Here is a 25,924-nt window from a genome sequence, read left to right as displayed (position 1 = left end):
ATTGAAAATTGGTTTGCAACACGTGCACCCAATTAGACAGTTTCTGGAATAACACTGTACTAGTGTTATTTTGCATACAATAGATGCGTGTTAAGTATAAAGAAATACCTTGTGTTCACACAAACAATGCTTCTCTCGTGGCAGTTCACGACACCGATGAGCAGATGCAGTGGTTATCAATCATGTGGCTGATATTAAAGTGTGTGTCACATGCAGTGGCAACCATCGTCGCTGTCCTGTTGAGGCGGCATACATGACCAAATGCTATGGTCATTTGAAACGTAGAACATGACAGCTTGCAAAATAGTTAATTACCGTGCATGTGCGAGCAGGTTGATTGACCTTGACCGCAGACTAGCACGCAAACTATTTTTTCCATTCACCTTCACCATTAACCTTTGGTTTCCTTTATTTTGTTTCTCTCCTCTTGTTCCCTGGGGTGGAAATACAATAAGGAGAGACATTGCCACAGTGTGCTTTGAAAAGCTCTTGTGGTGCTCACACAGTGGCAAACCTCCACTGACATTTTTAGGTGCTAAATGACCATTTGCCTGCCCGGCCCCTACTTTACATCAAAAAGGTGCCCCCCCCCCCCCCCAAATTTCTGCATACAACCCTGCTTAATGTGCTTGAAGCTGGAAAAGCAGTCTGAGAATGAGAGGTTTTCATTGGAAACATTCCTGGTGGAAAGCCAACTTGAAGGTGTTTTTAAAGCGTACGAAAGACAGCACGTAGCCAGAATTTTTTTCGGAGAGGGCACCACCTTGATTTCCAGAGGGGCACCCCCTTAAAATGGCCTTTTTCGCTCTCCATGCCATGGCAGAAAAAAATTTCGGGGGGTGGGGGGGCACATGCACGGTGGCGAGTTTACAAAGACTAACGGATAGACTCCCCCACAATGCACTGCGCCAGGCGGCCTTACGAGGCTCTCGAAAGCTGCGTGCTCATTGGTTCATGCGTAATTTCGAGGCTGTCGGAAGCTGCTGCGCCCATGACGATGGAGCAGGGTTCGTGTGTCGGACGTGGGCACAGCTGATGCAGACGCCCCGGCGAAGGTGTGAACAAACTTGACGATCGTATGTGGACTGGCAAACCACCTACAATGAATGGGAAGACGGCGCTATCAAGTAGTTGGTGCTACTGTCGAAAGACTTGTCGCTCCGATTGCAACGATCGCCGAGAGCCTTGTAGTCGGCGCAGACATGCAGTGAACAATGGAAAATGACGGGGTAAAGAGTTCATGTGCGGATATGTGCGGACTATATAACAATAATCGTAACTCGGTGAGCCAATAATCGTAACTCGGCTCAAAGAGCCGGTGTCAGAGCACTTGAGTGCCTACGTCGTGCACGTCACTCAGCTTGCACTCACTCTGGCATATCTTAGGCTACATGTAGTGAATACCACCGCTACAGTTTACGATAGCAATGCGAAATGAGAAGCCGAATATCTGTAGCAGCACCTCAATAGATTTGCAAACGAATCTCTTCGTTTGCAAGTCTAACGCGAAGCAATTTCGTTCACATAATGCGAGAGGTCCCACTAATTTTAGAAGAGAATGACGCGGGTGACAGAATATTCCCTATAGGCCAAATACACTTGGAAATTTACTGTATGTCGTGCATATAAAGAACCAGCCTCCAGCCGGCGTTTTTTTGCTCACGTCACCACGATGCATGCCTGTAGAGCAGTGAAGCGTTGACAACACGAGCACTGTCATATTACAAAACGCATGCAAGCAAGGGGTTTGCGAGTAGTGAATTTCAGAAGCAAATTCAATACGAATCCAATAGCGGTACAACCAAATCAAACGCTTAAACGAACCTAATACTCTTCTGATAGTTTTCAAATAGTAAGAAAACCGCTTTTAAAAAATAATCCTGGAACTCCACAACAGTTTATTTAAAGTAAGTATTCACAAACTGTCACCAAATAATACTAAAATTATGAAAACTGTGATAAGCTTGTATAGAGCAGTGACCAGAGCCTTCGAAATACTTTTCAACTGTATGTCGAAATACCACAGCAACTTCATTATTCAAGTTGAAACTCTGCTGCCAGCTTTTAATTAGAATTGCAGCATAAAAGCTAAACAATTTTGAACCGAACACTATGCATTGAGCTAAAGATTTATTGGAACAGGCAAAATTATTACAACATATACCATGGCACAGAGAGCATGTAAAAATCAAGTGTTGAAAGCTGTATCTGTAAGAACAATTTACGTGAACAAAAGACTTGCATGTGTTTTTATTCGTGAAGCTGGGTGCAACTACAGTCTCTAACTTCAATGATGAATACAGGAAATGAATAACGTGATGCAGCTCCACCATAGTAAAATACAAAGTAAAAGTGCAGTTTGCAGCGAAAATGCTTTATCTATAGTAATGGTTATAGCATCAATAGTGGTGTATTTATTGTGGTTATTCAGGGATTACACAAAGTAAATAAACCTTCAGTTGATCCCATGTTTTGCTACTTCAGGTTTGTACCATAAGGGCCGATATTTTTTAAATATTCAGTATTTCATATATGTACTGTTCAATTCGACTAGCGAATGCTATTTGATTCCTTATTCAAATATTTGCACACCCCTAGTAATGTTGTCATCACCAATGACCCACCATCTTTTTGTATGAATGTGATTGCGCACCTGAAAACATCATGAGTGATTTTTTTTTGTGCTGTATCCCATCCGACATTGAACAAACCTTTCCACATGCCTTAAGGTACGTAAATAAAAAAAAAGAAATGTACCTGGCTACAAGTGATGCCACTTTGTGACATGAAATGGGAGTAGCATAAGTGTATTTGGTGAAGATTGCTCTAAATCTTGTCTATTAGCAAGAAGAACCAGTTCATAGCACATATTTTTTTACTCTTAGCTTACACCAGTAAACTAAGCATGAGCCTGTTCATAAGCACTTTAGTATTGCATTATTTGTGCAATAGTTATAAAAACACAAGGCCAGACAGCACAATTAACTCTGCTGAGATAGGAATAAAATTAACACAGAAAATTACACAAAAGTACCTTTTACAATTAGAACATGCCAGACAGAAAATGCAGTGAGTGCCAATACATTGGGGCAATTCTTGCCTAAATCACGAGTGACAACCTGGTTAAATTATAATAATTAATATCGATGAAAAGTATTTTGTGAGAAGCTTTGAAAGCATCCATTTTCTGGCTCAAGTTGAGTCAAATGCCTACACAGTTTGGGTGCTTTGTCACAAGAAAATGATAAATATGGATTCGAAGTCTCGCATCAACATTTACATGTTGTCCTGAAAGAAAGGAGAAAGAAAGAGAATGCAATATGTTCATTATTCTTGCCAGATAATTCTGGATATGAGATGATTAGTTAGGGCTGTCACAAGATGAGTTGAAAATGAAAGAAATCACTTGCCATAGCAAACAGCTTGGGAAATGTGATTTCCACACATATTGTTACTACAGCTATGTGAATTGCTATATATGTTTGTCACAGAAATAACACATGCAGCACAACACACCATATTCAGATGTTTTTTTGGCCTTTCGGGATAAAAATATCTTTTTGCTTGGGATAAATTTATCAAATAATTGACAAGCCTGACAACTAAGTACATGCATGTTGCCACGTGTGTTTTATTTCGATAAAGTCGGGTTTCACCCACAAAGACTCTAAGCAACACTCGGCGCAGCAGTTTTTCAGGAGCTCCGTGATAACTTGAGATCACACTATTAAGTTTGTGGACAGGATGCGAATAATCTAGTGCTTACGCAGCCACCAGTAATAACCCTGGAATTTTTAATAGCACTTGTATAAAAACAGATGCACTGTATTGCTTGTCAGATTATTGATGGCCAATGCACTGTTTACCGCTATCAGCGCTGACTATTTATTGCTTGTAGTTTTACTTGCCGTTTCTCAGGCAAAGGTTCGCTAAAATAAAAAGTTTGGTCTCTATCCCGCTGACTGCTGCAGTCTTCATCATCATGACCACTTAACAATATTAAGTTTTATGTCTCTCCAAGATATGTTTACATCTATAAATCCATAAAGTTGAAATTTCATTTTTTTACAATTGTGTAGATGTACAACCGATTATGAAATGTAATACTAACAGCTATCTTTTTTCTGTTTTATTGTGCATCCGTTTGGTGAAGCAGAGCAGTACACAAGTGCCACTGTTAATGGAGACTATCTGTCTTTTTCTGTTTTATTGTGCATCCATTTGGTAAAGCAGAGCAGTATACAAGTGCCACTGTTAATAGAGACTATCTATCTTTTTCTGTTTTATTGTGCATCCATTTGGTGAAGCAGAGCAGTATACAAGTGCCACTGTTAATGAAGACTATGTGGCAAAGCCCACTGATCCTTAAAGCAGCTTGCACCCTTAGCTGTCTAGCATGGTGTAAGAGTGAAGGTTTAAAAAAAATGTCAAAATGAAGCAATCACATGCTGCTCACAACGGCCTGCTTGTAGTCCCCCATTTTCTCGGATTTACAAGGGGATGCAAAGAGCTCTTATAAGTGCACAGGAGAAGTCCTTGAAGACCATTACTGTTAAAGAACTGGTGCACAGCTAATGGTTTAAGAATTAACTCAAATAAAACAGTTCATTGTCTTCAATTCTAGTCATAACGCTCTTTCACCTACCCCCGCTATTACTATCAACGGCCACAGAAATCTTTTTGCCACTATGTTCACATTCTTGGCAGTAGTCCTAGATGCTTATCTAAAGTACCATCATCACATTTCACTTGTAAGGCAGAAGATAGCTCCTGGTATCAGACCATTAATTAAAGCACGACCATTCTTCAACTTTGCTTATACTACGCCTTTATCCACAGTCATGTTACGTACTGCATCCATCTCATATTCTCCCACTTCGTCTCCAAAACCAAGCCATTCACATCCTAACATTCAGTACTCTATTCACCAGTGTGTCCCCACTTTTTCAGCAACATAGTGTACTAACAGTGCATAATTTATTCAAATATAAAATGGAGATTCTTGTATTTAAGTATCTTAACGGTTATGTAACAGCCAATGTCTTGCAAAATTTTCAATTGGTAAACGCTAATCCCACCAAGTTCGCCTCTAACAACAATTTTTTACTACCATATAGATGCACTAACTACGGCGAACACATTACTATATTTGTTGCCATACATTTTTGGGATACAATACTACTATACACTGAATAATTGTCATTCATCACTTAAAAAAAATTCATAATCTCATTTAGCAATCATAACTAATCCTTATTTATATACTAGTATTCTTTTATCTTTAGAGGTATTACTGTACGAGTTATTTTTACATTTATCACTCATGTAAATTTGAGTTGTCTGATGTATCATTAATTAGATTCTGCAGCCTTTTTTTTTCATAGCCATGTATAATTACTGAATGTTGTTTTATTACCATTTCTACTGGAAATTATATTACAAGTTTGCCTTGACTTTATTCCCACAAAAAGCTTTTGAATTCAAGGATTATGAACGTGCTAGAAATTAAAGTCATTTCACAGTGGCAAGTACACCCAGCACTCGAAAATTTGTGGTGGGCTCGACTTTGCTTTCACCTCTGATGACTGACAGTACTGTGGTGTAACTGTGCTTACAGATGACTTAACAGCACAGATTTTGCTTGTTTAAGGACAAGTGGAAGTAAAAACATCTAGTACTACAAACTTTATGTGCAATTATTTTTTATTCAATGTATATGTAAAAGTCTCAATAGGAGCAGGTTTGCTCTGGCAATTCATAGGTTCATTTTACATTTTCAAATGTTAGCAAAGGTTATGTTGCACAACAGTTTCCTGTCAAGCAGAATTAGAAATTAGAAGCAGAAGTCCACAAAGGCAGACGCTGTCCTCATTGCAGTACTTGTCCACACTGAGCTGAGCAGCAGTATCCGGTAGCATTCTAGCTCTAGTCACTGATCCACATTGCTTCGGGGGCCAGCCTCTGAGGGGGGAGAAGAGAACAAAATGGTTTTAAATTCCTAGTTCAGCAACCTGCTGTCTTGTGACATTTATATTTGTTTTCAGGACAGTTGCATGCGAAGAAGCCTGCAGTTTTAGGTGTGTCAACATCACAGAGCAAGTCACAGAGATGCCATAACACCAAGTACAAGAACCCACAGCTGCACAAGTGGTTAAATCAAAGAATGAACGCAAAGAACGTAAGCACAGGGAGGTTTGCATTGTTAAAAAATGTGACGTGATCCCGTACTTAATCTACTAGATGCTCTAGAAGCTGAATATACTAGAAGCTGAATACAGATGAATCACAATACTGAATAGGAGCTATACTCTTATAGTGAGATAAAAGACTGCCAAGTAGTTGCTAACTTTGTGTGGTTGGTTACCACAGCGAAGCGTTTACCACAGGTTTAACGAAGCGGAAGTAAATACCACGACAACAGAAAAAGAAGCACCGGCCATCCTAAAAGCACCCGGAAGCTTCAATGAAAGACGGTGGTGCAGTATCCATATTGCAGATCCCACTTGCTGATGAGTAAAACAGTACATGCTGTCAAGCTTTGACAAGAAACTGAAGCTCTAAAACTGACACAAGCAAGATTGATCTCATTGCCACCTACACAAATTAAAAAGATATTCAATCTTTATCATAACCGCTGTTATTTGAGTGGTCCTGACTGCATCCGGTGGACGTACATGAAGCGAACTAAGCAGATCACATGTCGGAGACATAAAAGAAGACACAACATGAGTACAATAATATCACGAGTGACAGATTAATAAGCTAAAGATTATGCAGCTGACTCAATAAATGGTACAATCAAAATACTTTTCTCCACCGTTTGAGGTCATTCACATGAGCTTCGAAGAATCTTGTACAAAATATCCAAACGTTATGGCTTGCAAAAGTACGGTGGCAGCAAAAGCAGAAAAGGGGATACCAACAGTCTGATCTACTATAATTCTAAACTAAATGATGTCTGACAAAAAGTCAGTATTTGTCAGAGACAGTGAACCAGATTTACAGAGCCATCAACCCAATAAATGGCAAACAAATAGCGAATTCCGCTCAGGTTTACTGCTCCATGTCATTTAGCAGTTAATGGGCAAGTGAAACATGCTAATTGAGACATAAATAAGTAATTAAACATGTCTAGACTTCCTGGAAAAATGAAAGAGCTGCCCTTAATTGACGCAGCTCATCATGCACAGCCCTAAAAAGCATCTTTGGGGTGCACACCACTTTTTATGTATTTTTACATACTGCAGCCTCAATGAGGCTATTGCAAGAGTGGAAAAAAAAATAAAAAATCAACATTCATGAACAGACTTTTCACTGCTCCTGTAAAGCAACATATATACCAGCCAACATGACTGAGTTGAAGTGATTATGAGCCTGACAGTAGTGAGAACTAAAAAAGGTGAAGCTAAGTAGAGAAAGAGAGTGAAAAGAAACTTCGACAAAAAACAGAATTCAGCTGTACCTTGGTGCTAGTGATGTTAGCGTTACTTGGTGCAAGTGATGAAAGAATTTCAAAACTCAGTAGCAAGTCACAGAGGGCCATTATCTTTTGTCAAATTGACAAGCCAGCAGGGCCATTTAAAGACTGCCCGGTACGTTGGCCTCAATGGCACCTTCGAATTGGCTTCCACAGACAACATTCTAAAGGAATACGACACCAATTTTTAAAGGCGAGTTTACTCTGCCATACGTATCTTATGGATACAAAGATGACTCTGAGCAAATGAGAAGCAAATAAAATCGTGATATCTAACATCAGGCAATTCTATGGACTTCATGCTGCAACCTGGCTAGTTGTGATGATCAGCGTCACAAAAACTATGAAAATGACTGCTTGTGGGTCGGAAATGGAGCTACAGTGCAGAGCAGCCTAGCGAGTTACACGATTTCTCGCACAAGCACATAACAAGAAGCTCATATCGTGTTACAATGTCAGGGCCCTGTAGAAATGGAAACTAGCTTTTCAAAGCATACTGTAATTACTTTTGCAGAGTGTACTCGCACTTTGTAGTGCATTTTATAGATCATTGAAGGCTGGGCTTTTCATTTGGCGCAATAAAATGAAAATTTTGCTGTCATTACCCCCTTATCATCCCAGGAGGTTTGAAAACAAGGGCTGCGGAAGTGAAGCAAGCTTAAGCAGTTGCAAAAAACAAATGATTCCTTGCATTGGGTAACTCGGAGGACTGAGGCATTGGAATAAAGAAGTTAGAAATGACAACAAGAAGAGTGCTGTGTCTCTGTATGATGTGCAGTCTCTTTACATACCACCTGTTAGCAACTTGTACGATAGGCCAAGGTTAGCATGCATTGAAAGAAAAATGTGAACAAACTTTCCCAAGATCACCAAAATTTCAGTATGTTTTTGAACAATGCACAAAGAATATGTATCAATAGCATAGCAATGTACGATTTTGTTAGTTACACCTTTGAGTATACTTATAGTAACAATGTTAGCATAATTCACATAAATCAAACATTACCTGTCAACCTGAGGTGTAATGGTGTTTTTTTTTATTTTTTTGCATGGAGTCGGAACTAGCAGTGTTTCAAAGGGCCCATGTAATTTCTCAGCAAGGTGCTGCAAACAGATTATGAACTGTTCATAAACTGATCATTCATAACCCTGCAGCTAGTGTAGCATTCCCTGTCACGTGCACTTGGCACACTATCATAATTCCTTAGTCTTTCGCGAACATGCATTGTCTGTAAAAAGGAATGCCAAGGAGGGTGCATTTTTGAACCCTACGCGCAACTTAGATGCACCTGGTTATTCTCTTCATTCACAGGACATTTGTCAATTATTTCACGTGTAAAAAATGCGAGCTCAAACCACTAACGATTCCGGATTGCAGTTTTGATGTACACACTGCAGTCTTTCCCACACTAACTGCAGTGATTTGCAACATGATGATTACTCCGGACACTCCATCGTAAAGTTTCACACATGCCTTCACCAAAATACCTAGCAGTATTGCAGTGAAGCCTCACAAACGCGTGCGTATTTTTTATTATTTTATAGCTTTCGACAAACACTCCATGCTGTGGGTTTGAGTTTTACTTTATTTGTTTAATTTATTCCACTGAAGTCTATGCGCACTAAAGGCACTATTCAACAGCAGCAATAGTCGTGCTCTCGCTGGGTAGTGTAGTAACCGAAGCTGCGCCTGCCCGACGCAAGCGAACTTGACTGCACCGACGGTCTCGTAAACAAGCATTTTATGGCTCTGTTCGAAACTGCAAAGACAAAAAGAACTTACCGAGACCGGCATCTCGACGTCTTCTTAATCTTCACTGGATACGACTGTCCAACTTCTTGGTGTCTCCTGCCGTCGTTGAAAACGGACCAACACTGCCGGCAGCAGTGAAGTGCAGCGTCGACAGAAGCACGCTAACAGCGTTTTTCAGCACACTTGAAGTTTCTACGCACTCCTCCAAATTATCTGAAGGCGTTTTTCACGATCAAGATCGCCTCAGCGAACACAGTGCTATGAAGGAATCCTTTCTTCATGCCAGCACCTGCAGCATGACCTACTACACTCCTGACCTGTTCAGATAGCGGGGTTCCTATGGGAGCGCGTGTCCCCGCTCTCGTTCAATCGCTCGCCGTAGGTGGCGCTACCTATAACCTGTTCGTCTGCTTCTTTACGGTTGTTTTGTAGGCGCTGGTATAAGAATGCCTGCTTTCTGTGGTGAACTGTCGGCATATATGTGACTATTTCTTCCCATACATTGCTGGTCAAGTAAGCTGTTCAGTGCGCTTAAGAATTTATAGCACACTGGTTGACAAACGTGGAAACCCGTGGATTTACATGATTTTGGACAGCCTATGCGTTGTCGCGTGCATTTTATTGCAAAAAAAATTCTGAATGTCTTTTAGTATTATTATTTCTGGATATTTCTAAATTGTGGATCATAAATTCGCACTACGAGTGCTTTGTTGGTTAAAATTTGACTACAAAGAGTGAAGGTGACGTCAGCGAACAGGTGCTGCCTAGCGCCACGCCGCTCGTAGGTGACGGCCCTAGCGGCAGAAGGTATGAACTAGAACGTGGGCGCTGGAAGAGGTGCTCTCTGGGCAGGTCAGGAGTGTAGTAGGTCATGACCTGCAGTATCGTTTCGAGCGCAGCCATGTTTGCTGACGACATCACGCACGAACCAATGAGCGCGCAGCTTCCGAGAGCCTCGTAAAAGCGCCTGGCCAACGCCTCCTCAACAGATCCGCTCTAACAAGCGGATCTTATTATTCAGCGCCCCTGCAGACCCAGAACCATGACCTACTACACTCCTGACCTGTTCAGATAGCGGGGTTCCTATGGGAGCGCGTGTCCCCGCTCTCGTTCAATCGCTCGCCGTAGGTGGCGCTACCTATAACCTGTTCGTCTGCTACTGTGCGGCCGGCAGGAGGGCGACGGACTGATACCATGCGTCTGCTTCTGTGACAAACTGCCTATACGTGTGATTGTTTTTTGCTGAAAAGGCTAACGTGTGCTATGTGTTACATTTTAGTAGTTAGGCTATACTGGTTGATTGACTTCTAAAGCTGTATATTTGCGTAGAAATGTCTTGCTGCATGGTTGTTTTTGCCATTCCAGCCTAAAAAAACTTCAATTTAGTATTCATAAAGCTTTTGACTAATAATGTACTCATTGGTAATAGAATATCAAACTGATTTTAGGTTGTTTAGGACGCGTCAGGTGAAACGCAGTGCCCCTGTTGAGCACTTACCTTGGACACTCGCCCTGGACAGGTGTTACACTTGTAGTCAATTGATAGAAGAGAATAATGCACATACGCCCACGGACGCATATCAAGGAGAGACACAGGAATTGAAGCTTTAACTCTTACTGTGACCTACACAACAAAAATTGTGCGTCAAATTTCGCTACGGGAGTTTGTCTGCTGGAACGGGGAGCGCTGGCCGATGCGCGTTTCTATGATTTTATATGTCCGTGCGATGAGACGATATGGTAAAGGCAGTGATGTGCCTATCGAGGGCAACACATTGCGACCCCAATAAAGTTTTTATCGTCATCATTATCATCATCTTGTCGAGCATAGTTAATAATAATAATAATAATAATAATAATAATAATAATAATAATAATAATAATAATAATAATAATAATAATAATAATAATAATAATAATAATAATGTTTTATTTTTCATCAATAGTTTGATGAAGGACAGCGGCAGGTAAAAGCTGCTCTTCGAAAGAGGCAGCTTGACATAGGCCCACAGACGCCTTTAGCACGACAGCACTGGCAAACAGTTAGCAATGTTATCTAAGCAACAATTACAAAAATATCAAGTTCAAATTCTAAAAATAAAAATAGCAACCATGATAACAATGTAGCAACTGCAAAGAAATCTTGAAAACTATACATGTGTATATCGTGCAATTGAGTTCGGGTACAGAGTAAGAAATCTATGCCAGCTTTCACATATTTATCAATTAACGTAGAAACTGTGTAGAACAACCTATCTGTGGAGTAGTTTGTTCTCGAAGTTTTTATTTTCCATGTTTCTTTATGTCATGTTTCGAACAAATTATTTGGCTGCAGTTTCGAGAGGTCGTACAAATAATGTCGACTTTCTTGAAATTGACGCCTGACCACCAATGCTAACTTAAAATCGTAGAGACGATGTAGGGGTGGTATTCCAGCCTGTTGAAACAATTCACTTCTGCGAGCATCATACGACCAGTAAAAAATTATTCTAATATACGTCTTTTGCATCAGGTACAGTTTTTGTAAGCGCGTGTTAGTCGTAGTCCTTCATACCAAGAAACAATAAGCAAGATGCCAACAGAACAGTCATTTATAAAGTAAGAATTTTACCTTGTATAGTAGAACAGTTTTGCCACTGTACACCGTGCCCTCTACGCGAGATAACTGACCCAGCACACTGTAAATGCGATCGTTTCAAAGCATATTGCTCGAAAATGTAACTCCAAGAATTTTTATACAATTTACTAACTCAATAATAGTATCGCCATACTTGAAATGTATGTTTTCATTAACAGACTTATTTTTAGGGCGGAATAGTACCGCCTTTGTTGTACTAGTGGTTATGTTTGATTGATAGCGCCCAAGGGCGACACCCGCAGTTGGGGCGCGTACACATGCTGAAAATGTGCCATTATACTCGTTTGTCAATGAAAAGCAGATCCCTCAAAGTGATATCAAGGTTTCTGCTAAAAGAATTTGGCGAGTGTATGCGTGTGATTCGAGCAATGTTACAGCACTTCAAAATGAAACAAAACACATTTGTCGCTTTACTTATGCGTGCCACAATATGCCAGTTAAAGCTGATGTTTCAAACAAAGTTTCTGCACTTTCGAAGAATATCCTACTTGCTGGCACACAGTGACGGCTTGTGTCTGCAATAAAGAAAAACATATGTACGCGTACAGAGCTGCGTGCATTTGGGTCATAGTTCAATAAAATGTGCTAGCAAGGTTCTGGGCGCGTACATGATACAATGGAGGCATGCAACTAAACTTTTAAAATCTTGCGAGATTTTGGCTTTTCGGCTATTCTCTTTCTCTTTCCTTCTTTGGCTGTTTTGTCCCGCACGTAGTTTGAGAAGAAAGGACGGCTAAATTTTTGCAACACTAGCCGCGCCATGGCTTCTCGGTGCTCGCTAGTAGCGCCTTTATGGCTGAAAAGAGGGTTCAAGGCCACTGCAGGTAGCACAGTTTGCACAAAAAGTGCCATCGGCCTCTTTTTGGAAATGGCCAATGGCGCAAATGCTTCCGCGGCCCTTTCTAGAGTGCTCACAAAGGAAAGAAATGAGATCGTTGGGTATGAAAGCCCTCCCCTGTCTAAATTAAATATCACAGCAGTAGCTGGTCCAGATGAGCTGGGAGCCTTGATTTTGCCGATGCAGTCGTCGCAAGTAATGCAATCCTCAGCTGCTTTCACCAGGAAGCCCGCTATAAGGCCAAGCGTGCTGGCCCTTATGCCTGGCTGTGGGGCACCTGTGGGAAGGTAGAAATGAAAAGTGTGCAAGAATTTTATCAGTATATAGATAAGCATGCATGATTAAACCGACACGTGTCCGTATACAAAATATGAGAAATATATATATATATATATATATATATATATATATATATATATATATATATATGTATATATATATATATATATATATATATATATATATATATATATATATATATATATATATATATATATATATATATATATGGATGTTAATGCGCTTTCAGATAACAACTGTTGCCCCACCGCGGTGGTCTAGTGGCTAAGGTACTCGGCTGCTGACCCGCAGGTCGCGGGACCGAATCCCGGCTTCGGCGGCTGCACTTTCGATGGAGGTGAAAATGCCGTAGGCCCGCGTTCTCAGATTTGGGCGCACGTTAAAGAACCCCAGGTGGTCGAAATTTCTGGAGCCCTTCACTACGGTGTCTCTCATAATAATATGGTGGTTTTGGAACGTTAAACCCCACATATCATCAAGATAACTGTTCATTCAGCCGACGTTTGCGTCGGGAGAGCCCCGTCTTTTTCAAGGTATAATAATATTTACACATTTTCCGCGTCGATTTATAGCTTGTCACGACAGGAGGGAAGAAGTCCGGAGAATAGTATAAACAACAACATAAAAAAAACTGAGGGAGAAACGTTTAAAAATAAAAAAAAATCTAGGAGAAGAAGCAAGAGAAAGACGACGGGATTAGGAAGGGACAGCATCTCAAGAGAGTAAGGCGAACGCAAACGAGCCATGCCATCATCTGTGTGCCAGTTATGACAGCGATTCAAAACCGCCGAAAATTTCTTCCCCGATTGCGGGAAAGGGACGTCGGTTAGTCGAGTTGTGTGGGCGCCTGGTGAAAGCATGTTATATTTTTAAATGTAAGCCATAGTACCTGCTTGTACCATGGACTTATCGTTACATACATACACAGTATAACTGATTGAGAAGCATGTTTTCATCTACATCGTGCACTGACGCAAACGCTGCCTCACGCGGCTTGCATGTAACACAGTAAGCAGCGCAGAGTTTATAATATATGCATAATATCGTATAGTGGGGAATTGTTGGACGGTGTGTAATAATTTTTAAATAATGTAAATCATTCCATTACACGGAATCAACGAGATATGAAAAGCGCACCACGGCAAGTCTGCAGGGCTTCTAGATGTGGCCGCATCGTCTGGGTTATAGTAGCAGATGTCGATGCCGCGCACTCGCCTGACGACCCTTGATTCTGGTTTACTAGCGAGTGCATTTCCAGAGGTTGTCCGGCTTGCTTTACTGCTGTGGAGCACGACGCCTGCCTTGCACTGGGCGATCCAAGAGGAGACGTTGTTTGCTCTGTACTGCCGCTTGGTGATGAGTGCATCATTCCCATCACGAGGACTTTCTGCAGTGATGAAAGCGCAGCACGGGCGTCTGTCTGATCGTTGCTTCCTTGAAGCTGTCTGATGGTGGAAAAAAGTGCTTCGACAGGGTCACTGGAGAATTTGGCAGTCAACACGTATAGGAAACCTGAACGGATGAGAAATTGTGTGCACTGTACTGTGGACATTGTGGTCAGTTGGAGAGCTTCGTATGTTTCAAGAGATATGAATGCCCTCTTATGTGGTGCCGCGGCTTTCCATGCTGCGAAAAAGGGCAGAAATTCCTGCTCCAGCCATATCAACCTGAAAATAAAGCAGTTTATTGTAGAAAATATGAAACCTAGCGGGATAAATGGAATGTACCTGTCATCATCTGGGGAACTGAACGGCATCCTGTTTTGGTCCCGGCTTACTACGTGGAAGGTTGTATTTCTTATGTTGTGTATGGTGAACCATTTAAATATCATTTCCATCAGCTCGATGGTTGGCAGGCAGTCTTCAAACCCGATAATGCCAAATCTGCGGCCGTATTGTAAGAGGTATCGTAAGGCCGATGTCACCTAGAAACCAAGGAGACGCGACATATTAAAAATGATCGGAATTATTTAGAGAGAGGTTTCTAAGCTTGGACGTTCGTATACAGCAAGTGAGACGAGTTACAAGTGGCACTGCAGTCATCAATAACGTGCACTTTTAAGTGAGTTTGTGTTAGTGAACATATATTTATAGAAGCTCTAATGATACGTAATTATTGTGTGGTAAGCAATACGCGCAGGTACATTCGTTAAGAAAGGGAAATTGTATGTTCAGATAACCATGCGCTGTTAGCAGCAGCAGTAGCAGCAGCTCATGTGCATGTTTTTATGTGACCATACTGATAAATATGTTAGCAGTTATATACGTATTGAATTACATTTTCACCATTTGCTTCCGTTTGGGTTCTACAAACAAATAAACCAGAAACTAACATGAATATTCACGTATCGTTTGCGGTGAATTACTATTAAAAGGCAGTTTTTGTACTGCTTCATTTGAACGAAAAGCTGCAAAATTTTTTCTGCTTCTGCATGAACATTCACTTGACGTAATATGATGTAAAATGAGTTGTGGCGTAATATTAGCGCATAAAAGTTTGCCCGAGCGCGCCAAAGAATTTGAGAAGTATAAACGTCACTACTGATAGAAAACTGCGAGCATGATTCTAGCTCAATTAGATGTATTTTTTTGTGTAATACAGGTTGCAGGAAGCATACATAATTTACAGCTAACGAAAAGGCATTTCCTGCATGACCTGTGTGCGTCACGCATTGTGATGTCTACAAGGAATACAGAGAATCTGGGAGTGTGTGACACTAACGCTAAATGGGTTTACACCTTTTCTTATACATGCCTGTGGAGAGAACACTTCAACGGCCCTCTTCACGCTTAATTTCTCGAAGTTCGTCGGGTAAACGTGCTTCTGCGTAAGGTTCCGAACAAGCTTGAACGACGACTGTTTTTCTGTTATGTCCAGCAACTTTCTCAAATACGTGGGGCTGTAGTAATGCCCATTGTTGAACAGAACGCGTTTGGTGGACAACATCTGGTTGCGGAGATTTTTCAGGATGTGGCAGTGGTCAAAAGAAAGGAAGAGCCTCCGATTCATATCCATTGGATGTCTGCAACAACAACAAAAAAAAATGAATAAATAAATTGGAGAAAGGCGGCGTTTGCGGTGTGAATAATTAGTTGCATATACGGTTTTCTGTTTTTTACCAAAGTAATGTAAATGTTAGCCATTCGAAGGACGTGTGCGTTGTTAATTATTACCTTATTATAAAATTTCTCCACTCATGCCATGATCCTGCAGGTCTGTGTGTGTGTTTTATTGAGATTACCTACACCTTAAATCTTCCGAAACTTTAAGTATACTCACCCATTCATACAGTCGCATGCAGGTGCGCATACATTACGCAAACGCGTAACGTCAATTGATTTGTAAAGACGGGCTATTTACAGCGATTGTACTGTTGATAGCAATCTTGTTATGGACACGGCTTTCTTATATGGCAGCGCTGATTAAAAAAAAAGAAGGGGGGGGGGCTCTGATGCTGATACAGGCTTTTTTTTTTGTGCGACCAAGTCTTTTGTTTTTTTTTTCACTCAAACACGGCATGCATGCGCGTGCATACATTGATTGATAGATATGTGGGGTTTAACGTCCCAAAACCACCATATGATTTTGAGAGACGCCGTAGTGGAGGGCTCCGGAAATTTCGACCACCTGGGGTTCTTTAACGTGCACCCAAATCTGAGAACGCGGGCCTACAACATTTCCGCCTCCATCGGAAAAGCAGCAGCCGCAGCTGGGATTCGATCCATGCATACATTGAGGGCACACTGCGAATACATATAAAAAAATATTTACACTAGGCATTGCGCACAGCTTAATGCGAGCTGAGAGCAAAAATATATACTTAGCAACTTACGGCACAACTGGCATCATACGACCATTCCCTAACATGGTGAACATCTTTTTGTTCGAAGCGTGGTTGTCAGCTACAAGTCGGACCACTTGGAATCCTGCTTCTTCGATGGACTTAATTACTTCAAGTGTTAGTTGATGCAGGTGGTCTCCTTTTACTGACTGCGTGAAATAATATCCCACGGGTAGCCTGAAAAAGATAAAAATTAGCAGTATTCTGTAGCGTCGGTGTCAGCTGGGCTTAAAATCTCACTCCGTTGGAGAGAGGAGGAGAGCCAATTGCTCATCTCGAGTGCTTGTCAAATAAGTGCACAATGCTAAAGTTGACTTGCCGGGGGAAAGGGGGGGGGGGAGCCCTCCTTAAAAAATAGAAGACGACTCCCCCTGCCCCTCCCCAGACTTTCAGCCCTGGTCGCGGAATAGCACATCATTGGTTAATTAAAGACAACGTTTTCTTTTTATATCTATAGGTGGGGTTAGTCTTTCAGTCACAGCGAAACGTATAGTGATAGACAAAGTGATGATTCACTTACGTGTAGTGCGTTGATAAGCCTACAAATACAAAGGCGAGAAGGTGTGTGGCCAGCTCGTTCTGAATGCCCACTTCTTTTTCTAGGCCTCCCATTTCGACTAGGCCATGGACTTTGTCTCCTTTTTTTTCGTACGTCAGTGCTTGCTTTAAAGACATTTCATCCACAATCAAAGAGCCCATTTTTTCCTAACAAAAAAAATGGGGGGGGGGGGAATTCACTGTTAACAGACATGCGTTATATATCGGCGGAGACAGTTAATTATATAAATAACCTTCTTTGTTGTTCCGTACATGACCCATAATTTAACAGAAATGATTAGGGTTTAGAGCAAACATAGCGCACTGCCGTATACTCTTAAACAATACATCTTACGTTCGAGTAATCCTTGCCACAGGTCTGGTCCCTGTTTATTCACTTTAAATCACTTTTCATTCGGCTATACTAGCATGTATTTTGATCAGTCAAACACTGCCGCGTGCGCTGCTTCCTTCGTTATTCGCGTGCATATTGTAAATAATTCTGATCGAAGTAACGTACCCGTTCGGACAAGTGTGTGCTTTCCGTGTGCAGCCTTTGCTTCATTAGCGACGAAACAACTGCTCCAGTACAGTAGCCAATGTAACGCTTCAGTGTCATGCGACTTGGAAGGGTGAGGCACCCAGACCTCCGCAACATTTCGTACCCGCAGGGTGATTTAGCTTGCCACATTATGGCCTGCCTGATGGTCACCTCTTTCCAACGGTGATTTTTCTCACGCAGGCATTGCAATTGCTCCTTCAAAAATTCAGCCTTCTTGTCGTTCTCGTCCAGCATTTCCTGATGATGAAAGGGCAGTTGAAATGCGTAAATCACGCGCAAGATAACATACTGGAAGAAAGCGGAAGTGCAGGGGAGAATGGAAGCTTGACCCGCTGAAACATCGTAGAGCAGGGAATGCCGGCGCATCCAACAATTCGACATTTACGTACTGGACTTGCCCTTGTCAAGACAAGTTTAGATGTTGTGGGAGAGTGAGCAAACGTTCACACACACGCTACTAAAGGAGGCTGTTGCTGTCCTGACAAAGAATAGTGCACCTGATTGTCGAAACCTTGCATTTGGCATCATTCCTTATTCAACAATTCATAATCGCGAGAAAAGATATGCGTTTACTCTTAAGACAATAATAGATGTTTCATGTCACCACGTGGACATTCAATTGCAGCTATGCTACATTAATGAATTGCGCAACTTCAGACTTGCGTCATGTTCAGTAACCGGCCACCGACTCACACATACGGACTAGCGGAAACTGTTCACTTACACTTTCCAAACCATTCCTTCCTTTTTGAATGCAATGCTGCTCGCTCAAGTTTATAAGGCAGACATCACATGTGCGTCAAGCGTGGCTTCCTGTACGAGCATAAACCGATCGGCCCATAGCACCAACACAACACAGCTTGCAAATTACTGTCTTTCCAGTTGTCAGTCCAATGTCCCTAATTGTTTGCGACGACAGAAATTTGAACTCGTTGTTCGCAGGATAAAGGAATAAACTCGGGGTGCGCCAATCACGCAAGGGGGTACACACCGACCTTCGTATCTTAAACACTTGCTCATGTGCGCGCTTACCCACCAACCTTCTTTTATTCCGTGTCCTTATGTCAGGCCTACACCTTCGTATGACCAGAAAGATTGCCAGCATCGGCGTACACTAAAATGTCACGTAAATTTATATGAAGAAGAAAATCTATAAACAGAGTTTCTCTCGAGCAGACATCATGACAGCGGACTTGTCATCCTTAAGGCTATAATTGTATTTCAGTCTTTCAGAAAACAAGCCTGCTTGTCGAAACGCCGCCTCGAAACAACTTTGCTAAAACTACTGATTAAGCGAGTTGGTTCATGATTATTTTCAGTGTTTGTGTGTGTGTAAACAGCGATTAAAGAATGGGAACAAACCCTGTTCACAGGTTTTTTACTGCAAGCTTCCATCCTCCCCTTTCTGACGTTTCTTACAAAAAAGTATAGGGACACTAAGTTAATAGACTGATAAATGAGTACCTGATAATTCTCTATCGTTCCTGTTCCGATCATACGACTATTAGAACAGAAAAAATTAAGACTAGGTTTAATGTTCTGAGTTTGGCGAACAATCTTCGACACGTGCACGTCGCTTTATGTTGCGTCGCTCCTTGTGTACTTGGCCGCATTGGCTGAGAACATTTCTTTGAAACTTGCTACTTCAGACCTTGCATCTACTAACACAGCAGTCTTAGACATTACCTGAGGCCGTCAAAGTATGACGTCACTGCTAGCCGATGCGCGAGAACTTAAGGGTAGCATCGCCACCTTTACAATCTCTTATAGTTTCGAGAATTCCTTCGCTCACCGGACGTCCTCTCGTAGTACGGGTGATGTTGATAGAATTGACTTACTCCTAAATTGTTATTATGTTCAGAGTCATTTAAAATTAAGTGCGAATATAAAAGGATTAATATAACATTCGTCCACTGACGTAACTGCGTACCTGCAGCGTTAGAGCGCCATTCGCCTCGGCGAGGGCTTTCATCTCGAAAAAATCTTTCTTTAGCTTCTCTAGCTGTGAATGCAAATTACTGTTCATTTCTTTCAGCCTGCTGCACTTCCGCCGCAACGTCTTAGTTGCCGCGACCAGGGAGCGCATCTTCTTCAAACCGATCGACGTTTGCGACGTCATGGAGCGCCGCACTGGCCTCTTCTGGTGTTCCCCTTGTATAACTGAACTACAGTCCTCCATGTTGTCCTGACTTGATGGAAAATGCAACCACTCGGCCTCTTGTGCAGTTTCAATTGGGTTTTCAGAACTATATACTTCCCCAGGCTCCGCTGATGCTCGCTCTTCTTGAGAAGAATCTGCGTTGGACGTTCCCCTGTTAAGCCGAAAAAATAGCGAAGCATGACAGATATATTGTCCCGCTAAACGCATAAGGGAATACTGCTAACATTATTCTTATCCGTTGTTGTGTTAGACTTCAAGTTTTACTTACAGTATTTTTACTTGTATGGGTGCCAGCGTTGTTTCCCCCTGCGTTCGTTTTAGCCGCTTTTTCCGCGGCATTGGATCTTGCCCACGTGGATCAGGAGAAGCGGGAAATAAGGAAGGCACGGCTGTGGGCTTCAACATCTTCCTTTTCGTCACTGTTCTGTAATCTTCAGCGGTAAAATGCAGGCTGCATACCTTCGACCGGTCGCTGGGCTCCCAGCGATGCTTTCCTGAACCTTCATCAAAGGTAAAGGCGTATACGCATGGCTAGCAAGATTGCAAAATAACAGTCCATAACACCTTTTTTGTAATTAATTTTTCCAAAATGTAACAAGCCAAATGGGGAGGTTAAGAAAAAGCATAGCCACGATTTTATTCTGGGGAAGTACCTGTATACCCATTTAGTGCATTTTCATATTTTCTCGCAGCCTTTGTAAATGTCTTTTTAGATGACTACATTCGTCGATTGATGTTTAGTGATGGTACGTGGTCGAGTCCAGTGGCATACTTGAAGCCCTTTATTCGAAGAGCTCATTGGCTATACAAGGTTTCATAACAAAGCTGAATTTCCTAATGGCTGCTCAGTAACGAAGCGCGACCCAATACGACAGAGCCGAAACCGAGGCGCACTTGAGCGCCTTGGTCTTGGTTTAGAGCGCAAACCTCTAACCTGTACAATGACTCCGCCGTTGACGACGATGACTTCAGTGGTTTTTGTTCTTTTGCATTCTCCAAAACGAATCTTTGTCATGCATGATGTAATCTCAGATGCAGCACGCACATAAATAGAGTATCTGTCGCTGATTATTCCAGGTTCCTCATTTCGGTTTCACCGGCTGGGTCTCTTAACCCTCACAGAGCCGATGGGCTCATTGCACGAAGGACTTCAATTATGTCATTATACCCGACCGCCTGCCAGCCCTATATAGAGTGAACAGTTAATCGCCACATTTCGTTACCGGCGTAACGTTTCTAATTACCTTAAGTAAGCTTATACAGAAACGAACAAAGCTGTATGGGAAGATAGAGGTTTGAGATGAGAAATACATTTGACCAAATTCGGTCGCTAACTTCAGTGACACCCAGTGTTCAAGAGTTGTCCATCGCTAAACACACACACACACACACACACACACACACACACACACACACACACACACACACACACACACACACACACACACACACACACACAGAGAGAGACAAACTGTGGAGGCAGCACGTAAATATTTCATATCATTAATTTTTTTATGGATTTCGGCGGCATTTGTTGAGGCAGCCTTCGGGAAGGGTGCTCGAACCCCTCGCAACCCACCGCTACGCATTTTTACATAATTTACAGATTTCGTATATTTACTTTTTTCTTGTGTGCTATATTTAAATTTCTTGGCACTATTTGTGGAGCCTGCCATATTAGCCGCGGTACTTTAAAAAAGCTTTCATGTTTTTTAGCTCAGTGAATTAGCATAACACACGGAAATAAAGTTTACTAAAGCACCCTGGTGCTTCTTGCTAGCTTGCAACTCGTTCTGAATTGAAACGACTCTCAAAAACACAAGACTCACCTTTTCTTCCAATTGCCTCGATCCATTCTTCCCGTATGTCTGTGGCAGGAAACTCGTGAAAACTTACTTTACTTTGTTTGCCTTGTTCCGATTTGCAATATGGCACGCAGCAATACACCATACTTACATTTGAGGTGTCAGCTCATCTAAAAAAAAAAAACTGCACGCGGCCACTATTAGAGCTGACTACTGCAGCTATCTGCCGTCTGCAAGTTTCTGCACACGACCTACTGTGTTTCTGCGTATCTTCTGCAATTTGTGTATGCGTATCGTCTGGAACCATCGTGATTCAGTGTGAACAATGAATGCCTAACAATAGTTTTTTTATCTCGTTGGACTACGTTTTCATTCAAGAAATATTTTCATAATAAATTTTCCTTCATTTGTAGAAAAGTTCCCGTCTGCTTGCCACTGTGACCCTTTGTGTGCTTTTTTTACGGTTCTATTTCTGCTTCAAACGTCCACACGAATGCAGCCAACTCTGACGAGGAATCATATCGCTTTATTTGCCATATTTTACACATTCATACACAATTCATGCACAATAAGAACGATTTGCACTGCCACAGCGATGGCTGAAGCAGACGACAGCGAACAGGTGCTGCCTAGCGCCACGCCGCTCGTAGGTGACGGCCCTAGCGGCAGAAGGTATGAACTAGAACGTGGGCGCTGGAAGAGGTGCTCTCTGGGCAGGTCAGGAGTGTAGTAGGTCATGCCCAGAACGCTCAGTCGAGTGGGAGAAAAGGCCGCGTCTGCTGCCACCGGGTGGCACGAACCTTTTGAGGGCCAAAACGCTCGGTTACAGTTCGTCTAGTACACTATAGCTCGATTCACCCAATAGCCGCTTAAAACCGGCTTGACTTGGCTTAAAATGTCTGAACAAAACGCGAGAGGATCAAAGACTATAGCTAACTGCGGCGGCTGTCGTTAGTGAGAAACATTTTAGTGAATGCTGACATTTTTAGCGCTCCTTGCATTCCTTCAAAATCAGAGCCGATGGTGTCATCAGTGGAATTCCCATGAAAAATTCAAACCAAAAATTTTTATCTTTCATTTTATTTGCAACTCTCTCGATTTCTTTTCACGGCCAAGATGATTCTCGTTTAAAACGGCGTCGCCGACACCGGCATATCTACTAAATAAGCTCTTTAATGCTGTTGCGTTAATATTCTTTTTTTTTTCTTGCACCAGTCGACAATGTCCGCATCTGTACCGGGTGTTTCAATTAATGTGTCCAAAACCCTCGAAAATGATGAAAATTCAATATGTGCTGTAGCACTCAGAGCATATTAGTTATGAAAATATACTTTATGGGTTAAGCTAGCGTTTATTAGGTTATGAGTTAAACGTTTAATGAGTTAAGCTAGCGTCAACGTCATTAGAGTATTGAAGCTCATGCGAAAAACTCATACCTTTCAGCAATAGAAAAATTGGCTTATAGTAAATGTTGTGGCATAATTAAACCAACCAAATGCCACGAGTTTAACTGTTGAATTCTATTGAACTTCATTAGAGTTTTCCTTTTTCCTCGGAAACCGTGCGTATTCACTTATTTATTGGTATTTTTTTATCAAGCACTCGATATCGTGTACCGTATTACTGATAATGGGGCGCACGTACGTTTGTAAGTGCAACGAAAAATATTGATTTGATTACGCATCGCCTCCCAACCAGCGTTCTACAGTTCCAAGGGGGTTCTATAGAACCTCCGGAGTGGCAGTCCCGGCCGCCGCCAACAGGAGCAAGTGAAGCCACCGGCGGCCATATTGCTAGAGGAAAAAAAAAAAAAAGAGCGAAACCACCATAGACCGCAATGGAATACGCGCGTTGCGCGCGTCGGTTTCCACGATAAAAAAATGAGATGAAAATCCCTTTTAGGTTACACCAACGAATAAATGCCTCTTCTTGTTTACGAAACGAATCATTTCATGCACCCATTGTCCGCTGCACGCTTTCAGACCAATCTGTTGCCGAGGGATGCTTCGCATATTGAGCTTGCTGGCGCACTATTGCGGTACAAAAGGGTTGTAGTATATATTGGGTGTTTTAAGAATTGTGCCTGCAGATACTCAAGATCAAGGGCAACGCGACATTTGCTCGCCTCGTTCATATATGTGCTTGTGTGTGTGTCGGCAGATTACCAGACATATACAAGGAAGTTGAAATAATTATTTAAAGCCAAAGTTAGAAAAGAGGGGAAATTAAGTAAACTGGGAGTCTCCAGTAATTTTTCTAGAGTTATCGAATTCTAACCAATTTACAGGCGGAACCAAAACCAAAGCACCAATGTCGCGTGCAACCGACAAACTCCGGGAGACGTACCCAAAATGAACCGTTTATAAGAACGATTGGAGTAGCATTAGTTGTGCATAATATTTATCAACTTCCGTTGGCGACGTGTGTTGACATGGCAAGCGCAACCTTCAGAGCTTAGAAACGAGGTAGCTCGATGTTTGATATATCGCCACTCACTCATTTTGGCAACTTCGTTTATCGCGGCGCTTTGGTTTTGGTTTCGTCGGCAAGATAGAACGGATTTCAAAGATGTTTCATCTCGTTTTAAACGCAATTGCTTACTTTGGTGATCACATTCTATTAAAGCTACGTCAAGGAGGTAGGAACTGACAGGTTTTTGCAGATGCGCTCGCAAAGCAGGAAATCGAAGGTGCACTGCCCGGCAGCAGTCTGGCTGTCTGCCCCGTTCTGTCTAAGCAGCATTCTTCAAAGTGAATAGAACAGAGGTGGTCACCGTCCGTAGCCCTCCAACTATTTCTTCGAACAGCACGTTCCCAGGCAGAACGCCAGCGCACTGTCTTTCGGAAACATGGATAATCACGGCATGGAATATTTTATACGTTTGCGAATTCCTCGATAAACATACACCGAATTCGATATTCACTCGCCATATATATATATATATATATATATATATATATATATATATATATATATATATATATATATATATATATATATATATATATATATATATATATATATATATATATTGTTGAGACGTTTATTGCATTGGCGGACACTTGTCGACGATGCTTGACAGTGACAGTCAATGCGGGTACCGACTCTCTGCACGAGCTGCTGCTCTTCTTTTTGCTATAAGGGCGACCCACTAGAAGGCGCTGGAGAGGACGACCCACTGTTCGAAGGCTTCGCCACAACTACCCCGGGTACGAAGAGGGAGCCGCCTGGCGACCTAACAGCTGGTTACTATGAGCGGGTCGTGGTAGGCTTTGAGGCGCTCCACGTTAACCATGTCGCGCCCTCGACGGCGCATGTCCGAAGATGGTTCGATGGGTTCGATCAAGTAATTTACAGGGGAAGTGCGTTTGACGACACGGTAGGGGCCTTCGTATTTGGGCAATAGTTTTGAAGATAGGCCAGTTGATGTGGTAGGGATCAAGATCCAGACGAGCGCTACAGGGAGGAAAGTGGGCGCAGTAGCGCTGGTGTCAGCGCGAATGCCTTTTTGCCGCTCTTGATCATGCGCTGTAAAGGTCCTTGCAAGCTCTCGACACTCTTCAGCAAGCTTGGCTGCAGCAGAAATAGGCGCCCACTCGGACGGGTCTGGCTTGTACGGAAGTATAGTGTCGATGGTGTGCGACGGGTGCCTTCCGTATAATAAAAAGAAAGGTGAAAAGCCAGTAGTGCTCTGAGGGGCGGTGTTATATGCGTAGGTGACGAAGGGTAGAATGGCATCCCAATTTGTGTGATCGGCGGCGACGTACTTGGAGAGCATGTCGCCGATCGTACGGTTGAAGCTTTCAGTGAGGCCATTCGTCTGCGGGTGGTAAGCAGCAGTTTTGCGGTGAACAATGTTGCACTCTTTGAGAATGGCTTCGACGACTTCAGACAGAAAGACGCGGCCTCGATCACTGAGCAGTTCCCGAGGTGGACTGTGTCGCAGGATGAATCGTTGGAGCAGGAAGGAGGCCACATCGCTCGCTGTAGCCGCGGGAAGAGCGGCAGTTTC

The 25,924-nt window shown here is 42.3% G+C and overlaps 1 long non-coding RNA gene across 1 annotated transcript; it reads right to left on the bottom strand.

Annotated features, from left to right (window-relative positions):
• Positions 1 to 2,117: 2,117 nt before the first annotated feature.
• On the bottom strand, positions 2,118 to 9,588 carry LOC119175569 (uncharacterized). The gene is made up of 2 exons (XR_005110318.2): positions 9,261 to 9,588; positions 2,118 to 5,961 (listed from the first exon to the last, which is right to left on the bottom strand). It is a non-coding gene; the product is annotated as an uncharacterized LOC119175569 (long non-coding RNA).
• Between the last annotated feature and the right edge of the window lie 16,336 nt (positions 9,589 to 25,924).

The sequence above is a fragment of the Rhipicephalus microplus genome, chromosome X (assembly GCF_043290135.1).
Source record: "Rhipicephalus microplus isolate Deutch F79 chromosome X, USDA_Rmic, whole genome shotgun sequence".
NCBI classification, from domain to species: Eukaryota; Metazoa; Arthropoda; class Arachnida; order Ixodida; family Ixodidae; genus Rhipicephalus; species Rhipicephalus microplus.
The sequence above is the reverse complement of the archived record's forward strand: the minus strand, read 5'-3'. Positions and strand labels throughout refer to the sequence as shown.